Below are 8457 nucleotides of genomic sequence, written 5' to 3' on the forward strand. Positions count from 1 at the left end.
GTCCCAAGACGTGAGAAGTGGCAAACCCAGTCTCTCGGGCTTTGTTTGCAGATGCCTTGAAGCTGACAGGCACTAACTGACAGCTTCACTGCTATAGGGCTCAGACAGGGGAACAGTTTGCATGCTAAAGACCATCCCTAGGTCATCCCTAGGTCACCGAGGATAGCTCTTGCACCCAGCTGTCTTGCCCTTTTCAGCCTGGAAACAGGACCTGCTGTAAGCTTGAGTGAGTCAAGCATTTGGGTTGACCTCTTAGCACTGTTACTGGCATCAGGGCAAAACTAGTCTCCTAAATGTAAGTTTGCATATGGGTATCTTAAAAAAAGAGAGTCTGCAACCCCACTGACAACCAGAAGGGTAGCAGCACTTGAAGATGAGCTGCCAAGGTAGATGCACTTGGACATCTTATTTCTCTGGCAGTGGCTGTTGCAAATGGAGGTGTTGGTTGTAGGGCCAACTTCTCTTCTTGCTGGTTTTATTCTCTCCTGTACAAATCCTGCTGGCCCAGCCACCAGTTGGGCCCGTGGTAACACATCTGTTTGCGCTTGGAGTGCGAAGAAACCTGTAACAAACAATAACTAAGTCTCAAAATACAAACAAACAAACCCAAGTGAGATGTGTGCCGATTACAAAGTGTTTGTGCTGTGCTGCTGTTCCCACTGAAAAGCACAAGGTATCCTGCAGCAAGAAAACTTGGCTGGAGAGTGAATCCAAAGCAAGATTAGCTTTTGAGGCTACAGAGGAGGAGCTCAGCTCATGGGCAGCTCAGCTCATGGGCAGAACTGGGGACAGGATTTGTAGTTCTTTTTCCTAATGGCACGTTACACCTTTTTGCTCAGTTCACCTGAGAGCTCTTTGATGTTCAGGCAAAAGTGCAAAACCCTTGCATTCCTTCAAAAAGTAAGTTCCAAACCCTAACACTCCTTTGCTAAGGGATGGGATGATAACTTCTGTGGGATTTGCCAACTCAGGCTCATCGTGTTGTCTGTCTGCAAGGCATTAAGGGTGGGGAAGTGGACAGAGCAGGGTTAGCCCAGGTTTAAAGCCCTGGAATTGAGAATGAGGTGACGTTGCAGTCATTTGTGCAACTGTTTGATGCCAGGCTGTGCACAGCAGTGAGCTGGACCATGGCTACGCAGCCAGGTCATGCAAACAGAAAGGCCACAGCCACCCTTAACTCCCAGCCCACCTCCCCTTCCCCTTCTTACAGTGTGGTTTTACCATCAGATCTGGAGCTTTCTTGCTGTGATGACCAAAGAGAGGGATCAGCCCTCTCAGGCCCTCTCCCCCATCCAAGTAACTGTCCCCTCCAAGGCAACTTTGGTTGTAGTTGCACTAATGATGGATGTTGAGCAAACGTGCAGCATTGTCTGGTAGATGAGGTTCTCCCAAAGATTTAAAAACTCAACTTAGCAGCTGAAAAAGCAAAATAAAGCCTAAAGCCCTAAAATGGAGCGATCTGGCAAGTCGGTGAGAAGAGGAGCTGGTTGGCCAGCCCCCATCTCTAGTGAGTCAGTGGAAGAAGCTGCAGCTTTCCATGAGACTTAAATGTGGTTACAGGGTGCTGTGCTCAGAGAAGCTATTCACACTGTGTCTGCTCACAGGCTGACTTTTGTCTGATGTACTTACGCTTCATTAAAAGAAGAGAAGCACATCTGGAGCACACATATCTAATTGCCAAGCTTTTGCTCCCATTTCTCCTTCCCTCTTCAAGGCTTGGATTTGCATTCTAGGGAGCATAGATACTTTAGCAAGGTCTGAATTTTGGAAGCACTTAATTTGCGAGGTTACTCCAACCCAAACTATTCTGCGATTCTATTCTATGGTTGGCTCAGTGGTATGGGGCAGCACTTGTGCTGTAAGGAGCACTGTCCATCCTGAGGTGAGAGACAGGAGAGAAGAAAGTCTCTTACTTTGGCCAGAGATGTCATGTGTTTCTGTTTCCTTTGAGCTGGGAGGAGAAGTCCTCAGAATTGGGATCATCCTCTGGTAGGTCATGTTGGGAATTTGCCTTCTGCTTGTTCATTTCCTTTACTTGCACTTGAGAAATGTGTTGGGATACAGAAATGGTGTGTATCCTCCAGGCATTCATTTGTTTCTGCTGCTTACTCTGTGCCTGGCCTTGCAGACTTCTCTTTCTGACTTAACAGTTTGCTTTGGGAGGAGTTACGATCTTCAGATGGGGAGCAGGCACCAACAGCAGGTGAACTGTAAAAGTGAAGGGCCTTCCAGTCCTGTCTGAAGATCTTTGTTGCTAGAAAACTGAGAAAGTGGGATACAAAGGCAGAGCTCTTCCAAACAGAAGGTTGTTTCTGTGTGAGTGTGGCAGCCAGGGGGTCAGGGAAGGACGTGGAGCCCAGATTTGTCTCCTGTCTCAGTCTGTTCTCCCCATGTCTCTAGCAGCGCACAGTAGTTATGTTCTGACTTGCAAGATTGGCTCGGTATCTTGTGCCTGGGTCGGTTTCAGATGGAAGTAAACTTTTCTTTTTGTCAAAGCTATATGTCTGTTATAAGGAAACTGATTTGGTTGTGTTTCAACTTGTGCAATCTGGAAAACTTTCTGTGAAAGCTGACTTGTGGGCTCAGGTTTTGTCCAATTCGGTTCTCTGTTAAATTTTCGGTGAAACCAGTTTAACTTTGAGATAAATTGGTTTAAGCATCCACATGAACCACCTGCACTGGTTTAACTGCGCTTGCTGGGTGTTCTCCCCTGCTAATCAGAGAATACGTCCAGAAGCAGCTCAGGGAGTCATGACCCTTACGTGAATTTTGCAGATGAAGTTGTGGCAGATACTCTCAAAGCTTGGGAATAACTGAAAATAGAGGGGGGACACTTCTGAAAGTTGCTTGAGCTCTAAATTGTGATATCTGAGTTAATACAGTATTCAGTGACATGTCTCAGGTTGGTTCATTTGTTTTTCTCAAACTGCTTGCAATACATGGAAGGTTTAGCATGAGAAGAAATTATCATATATGTTTATATTGGTGGATGAGTCCACTCAGCCTTACCCAGTCTGGGGGACCGTTTCCACCTTCTGGATCCCACAGTAGGCAAGCCAGGACATAGCATAGCACAGGAGCAGGGTGACTGAGACATTGTACTACTCCGAGAATGCTGTGTGTATTTCTAGACAGCACCAAGTTACTGATAAATGAAAAGAAGTAAAAGAGCAGCCGAAAAGTTATTCAAAGGCTGGGAGTGCTGCTGTGTGCTGAGGACAGGCTCAGATCTCTGCATCTCTCTGGCTAAAGGAGGTGGAGAGGAGCTCCTGTGAGCATTCAGAGGGAGCACACGCAGGAGGGGACAAGTTATTCCCCATGGAATACTTAGGAGTAATGGGGTGAAAATGAACAAAAAGACACTAAAGGCAGATTCTGGGAAACCTCTTCAGGGAGGAGAAATCCATTCATCTGGGAGGAGTCTGCTGTGGCAATGTTTTTTGAGCCCTATCATTTAAAACAAGGCTGTACAGCTATGTGGAGCACACTCCATAAGGCACCAGGCTGCTTTGGACCTTGCCAACAGAAGAGAGACTGGAGGTAGAGATGGGAGACGGCAGCCTGTGTGTGGAGTCCAGCCCTGCCCGATAGGTCCAGGGGGGTTCACAGAGCATCTTCCTCCTCATCCTCCCACTCACCACTGGCACCAAACCCTTCCCAGCACTCCAGTATATACATTAACCAGGTTCTGTAAAGGAGGGAGGTAGCTGCCCAGCAGGAGGGGCAGAGGAGGAAACACCAGTTGAGGTGCAAATGTGCTGTCAACCTTTATACTGCCAAGGCGAAAGAATCAGGATGGGGAGAATGTTAAATGTTCTGCTGCTTCTGCTGTGCGTTTTCTGTGCTACACCATTATCTTGAATCTGTGGGATCCGTCAGGAATGATGAGACTCAAGGTCTTGTGTCAGATACTTCTGAAGGTGTCGCCCCGTAGCAATAAGAACTCCCTTTTTACAGTGCATGGGACCTGTTCCCACACCACGGGTCATCATCTTCCTGGGGCCGCTGGAAATGTCACTGAACAAAACAACCTAATAAAAGTACGGAGAGGTAAACCCAAGCACAGCTCCAAGATGAATGCCTCATTAGTACTGTGGGATAGTTTGCTTATGCTAGGCCAGAAATGGTAAACCAATGAGAGTGTATTGCCCTGAAATTTAATTTTATATATTGAATGTTTGGGGGATTTCTGTTAAATTTTGGTTTTTGTTTGGCTGATTAGTTGGGTTTGTTAATACTACTCCTGTTAGAGTCCTTTGTTTTATAACTTGACAGAAGAGTTTTGCTCACGTTAGACAACGGTGTATCCAGTAGACCCTTTAGGGTTTAATGATCCGTAGGCAGCTGAGTTTAAATTTTTTAGAATAGCTTCTGAAATGAGTCACATAAGTGGCTCATTGATACACAACATCAACCACTGACTGAAAGGATTTTCATCCTTCCCATGGTTCTAGTGTCACTGGCAGTGGTCAGCGTGTCTTGGTACCCAGGTGAGCAGCGCGGCCTTAACAATAGGAATATTTTCCAGTGGAGTTGATGAGTACAGGCATGTCAAACCCTTGCTTTTTACAACCAAAGTTCCTTAAAAAGACACTTCCAGCCTCATCAGCCTTGAATGCTTCTTTTCAGTCTTCTGGGGGTTCTTATGGCGGTCTCTGCAATGTGTGTGGGTAGGGTGTTGGTTTTTTTTCCAGTGGGCTAGGGGGTGGGAGGAGGGAATTTTTTTTTTCTTGGTATCTATGGAGAAGGACCTTTCCGCTCAAGGAAGGAGGCATGGATTCTGGAAGGAGCAACAGTCTTAAGAGCTGTTTTCCACGGTCCCTTTAAACTTATTGGGACTTTAATTTTTTTTATTATTATTATTTAAAAGGAAAACTGATAACAGATGAACTGAAACATTCGTGACAGGTGACTAGCCAAGGCTGTAAGTACAGGAGGAACGCACATCGTCCTGACCATGAGGATTCTGGTCCACGCCGTAGCTAGAAAGTGTCATGCCGACAAACCAAACCATCAGGAAGTCCTTGTTTGCAGCCAGTCTGAAAAGAGAAGCTGTTCCTCGTTCGTATGTTTGTTTTTCAAAACCTCCTGTTGAGAGCTGAATTCTTGTTGTTTCATCAAGCAAACAATTAATGTTCTCCTTTCCCTCCTCACCCTCCCACCCCTCAGTAACTTGTGTGCATTTCCCTCCTTTCTGTAGATGCAGATGTTCTAGGCAATACCACAGATGCACCTGCGTGTGTCTCTACCTGCGAGTGCAAGAATCTCATGTCATCTTAAAAAATACAAAAAAATATACAAAAAATATACAAAAAATATCTTTTTTAGGCCAGAGTTTTCTACAGGTATTAATGAATATTTTTCTTAATCCTTATAAGTTTTATGTGTTTAATATTTCTTAATACCGGTAGCATTAATTTATACTTTTGTAGCAACACAATATTTTTATAAACCGCCACCGCTGGCTTTGTCTTCATAATGGGGAAAAGTGCGGGCAGCTGGCCCCGCACTGTACCATGTACTGTATTTAAAAGGTTATCTAATGTCACACTTGCTGTGTTAATAAACAAAACAAAATCTGTTTGAAGTCTCATGTATTGTTGGTGTGGATCGAATGACTCAATAGAGAGCAATATTGCACGGGGTTGAGTTGCTGATTTTCATTGTGATATATGAACGCTTGAGGCCAACTCAAGTTATTCTGATTTTTTTCTTTTTAGGATTTTGTTTTGTTTTGTTTTGTTTTTTTACAGCTAAATAAATTCAGTGCTGTTTGAAACTTAGACTGACGTCAAATGAAAAGGATTATTAAAGAAAAAAAAAATCAAGGTGTTTAAATGTTGCTGTTTTTACAAGTCTGTTGCTGTCTGAATGGAAATATTCCACAAGAGAGGAGGAATAGTTCCACTTAGCTTCCAAACAAGCTGAGCACTCCAGGCCAGAGCTCGGTTATTTGGAGAAATCTTAGAGACATGTTTCTGCAACATTCTTTTCAGAGTTGATGCCAAGGCAGAAGACAAACTGTAACTGTAAGAAAGCATCCGTTGCTTGAGGATTTTCATGTCAGTGTTGTATTTATGGTTTTACAATAAAACAACCTTTAGGAAAAAAAAAATGTCTGGGGTTTTCTATTTTTCAAGCACATGAATGGGACATCACCCAGTGCCAAGTGTCTTCTTGTGAAGAGGGAGAATATCCATTGAAGTGACCTAAATCTCAGCGGCGGTCTCTCTGATGGACCTTATCAGCCGTAAAACTCTGCAGTGGACTTCTCCCTGCATCCCTTGTGCAATCCAAAGCTCCCTAAAGCCTTTTCCAGAGCATCTTCTGTCTCACGCCTGGTTGCCAGTGCAGTGAACCTGCTCCTCTGTCACCAGCGAGACGTTCGTATGCAGCAGAAAGTGAATCGGGTCTACTTGGCCAACCGGAGGGGGTTGTTTGGTGTGTTGTAGTGCAGCCGTTGTGTTCACACCAGCAGGACAGATTCCCATCAGCTGGCTTTTGTGCTGCTAAAGCAGTGCAAGCTGGTGCTGGGCAAGGTACTCGTAACTCACACGTTCCGTGTTTCTGCCCAGCGTGGTCAGAGATGTTCACTTGTATCAGCAGACCCACCTGTGAACTTGCTTTCACCTCGGCAGAAAAGAGGCTTTCAGGCATTGAGCAGGCTCTCTCCTTTCCACAAGACAAGGCCCTTGGCCGCTCTTGATAATGATAGCCAAAATATGAAAGGCCACAGAAATCTTTGCTTAGAGGCTGTGTCAGTCTTGACCGGCATCAAAGTGTCTCAGGGCCACAAGGATGCGCTGGTGAGTGGGGGCTCGCGTGCAGGAACGCAGCCTTGCTGATGCTGTTTGGAGCTCCAAGACCCACCTCCAAACAGACCAGAAACAACCGGGGAATTGTCCCAGGTGGAACAAGTACATAGACCAGGATTCAAAGGAGAAGGACACCAGGCCTGCCGATGGAAAATCTAAGGTACATTGGGCTATCACCCTTCCTGTATCCTTATATTTGACCTGTTTTGATATCCTTTGGGGTTTTCTAGCCTTGTCTCTCATACCTCTCAAAAAAAAAAAAAAAAAAAAAAGGAAAAAAGTAACTCTGCTTGAGATTAGGAAATTTTTAGTGAATTTGTTAGTTGGGAAAAAACGAAACCCAAAGACATGGGATAGTGACAGGTCTGGCAGTTGGATAAACTCTTGGCTAGTAGTGAAGTGTGAAGATAAGCCACAATAGTAAATACAACTGTGAGAACATAGTAGTAAGAATGGCTGTAGCTTTGCAGTAGATGTGATGCAAAATTTCAGCAAACAGATTAGATGCCCTCACATCCTAACCAGATAGGAGGTAGATTTGTTTGAAAATCTAAATACATAAAGTGGATAATATATCACCAAAAGGCACAGAAGAGTGGAGGACTGTGCTCCTTAGCATGCCAATGTCTCTCAGCACTAAACTCTACTTTTTGCTAGACCCATTTAAAGAGATAAATCAGATTGCATTGCAAATGGACACGTAAGAGGCTTAAACTAATCCTGTCTTATTTCCCTATTCTCTAATTTCTGTCTTAACAGCACACAACTGCTTTAGCCTTAGTAATAAAGGAAATGGTAGCTTAGTTCAGGCTCTGCAGGAGGTATCTGGTAGTTTTCACTAATTTCAGAAGGACTGATGAACCTAGCAAAGCTAATGTAACTCACATCTCTAATCTGATCTGCAACAATTTGCCTGCCTTCGAGTTTTGTTCATCTTGAGATCCTGTATGTGGGAGCACAGTGAGGAGTGGGGAGCAGCAGCCCAGGTGTGTTGCACAACAGACATAGCCATGTGCTGTGCGGGTAGAGCCTCTCTACTTGTGTGTGGGGGTGCGTGGGTGCGTGGGTGTGGTGGCCACATACCGCCTTGAATGTGTGGATGAACAGCACATCTTGACCCGCTCTATGCGCTGGAATGTCTCTGTCCTGCTAGTTGCAACTTCTGCTTCTTGCTGCTTCTCCACCAGCCATTGCCACAAGGGCGGCTGCTCCCTAAGGAATGGGGTGCTGGGAGCCCAGGGGGGTCCCACCGCCCTGACTGGGACAGGCAGGGCAGGCCCAGAGCTCATGGCCAGGCTCAACCAGGAGTCCAGATCATCGAGCAAGCTCATGGTGATGACACAGGTCTGAGGTCAAGCTGAGAAGTCAATCTGCAGCCCGGGATCGGAATCCGGTGAGGGTAGCCAGCATCAGACACAGCCCAGCTATTGCTGGGCAAGTCCAAGGTCGTGGGACAGGGTGGAGGTCCCACTGAGAAGTGGAATCTGTGGGCAGAGTTCAGATCAGCCAGGCATGAGCATGTCTGCAGCTGAGCTGGAGATTTCCTACCGCATAGCTCAGGACAGGGACTGGAGGTCCAGAGCGGAGCTGAAATGAGGCTCCTGGGCCATGGGCCAGGAATGGCCCAGGTGAGGCTGGGGAG

This window comes from Phaethon lepturus, unplaced genomic scaffold, assembly GCF_000687285.1.
Source record: "Phaethon lepturus isolate BGI_N335 unplaced genomic scaffold, ASM68728v1 scaffold15070, whole genome shotgun sequence".
In the NCBI taxonomy this organism is placed as follows: Eukaryota; Metazoa; Chordata; class Aves; order Phaethontiformes; family Phaethontidae; genus Phaethon; species Phaethon lepturus.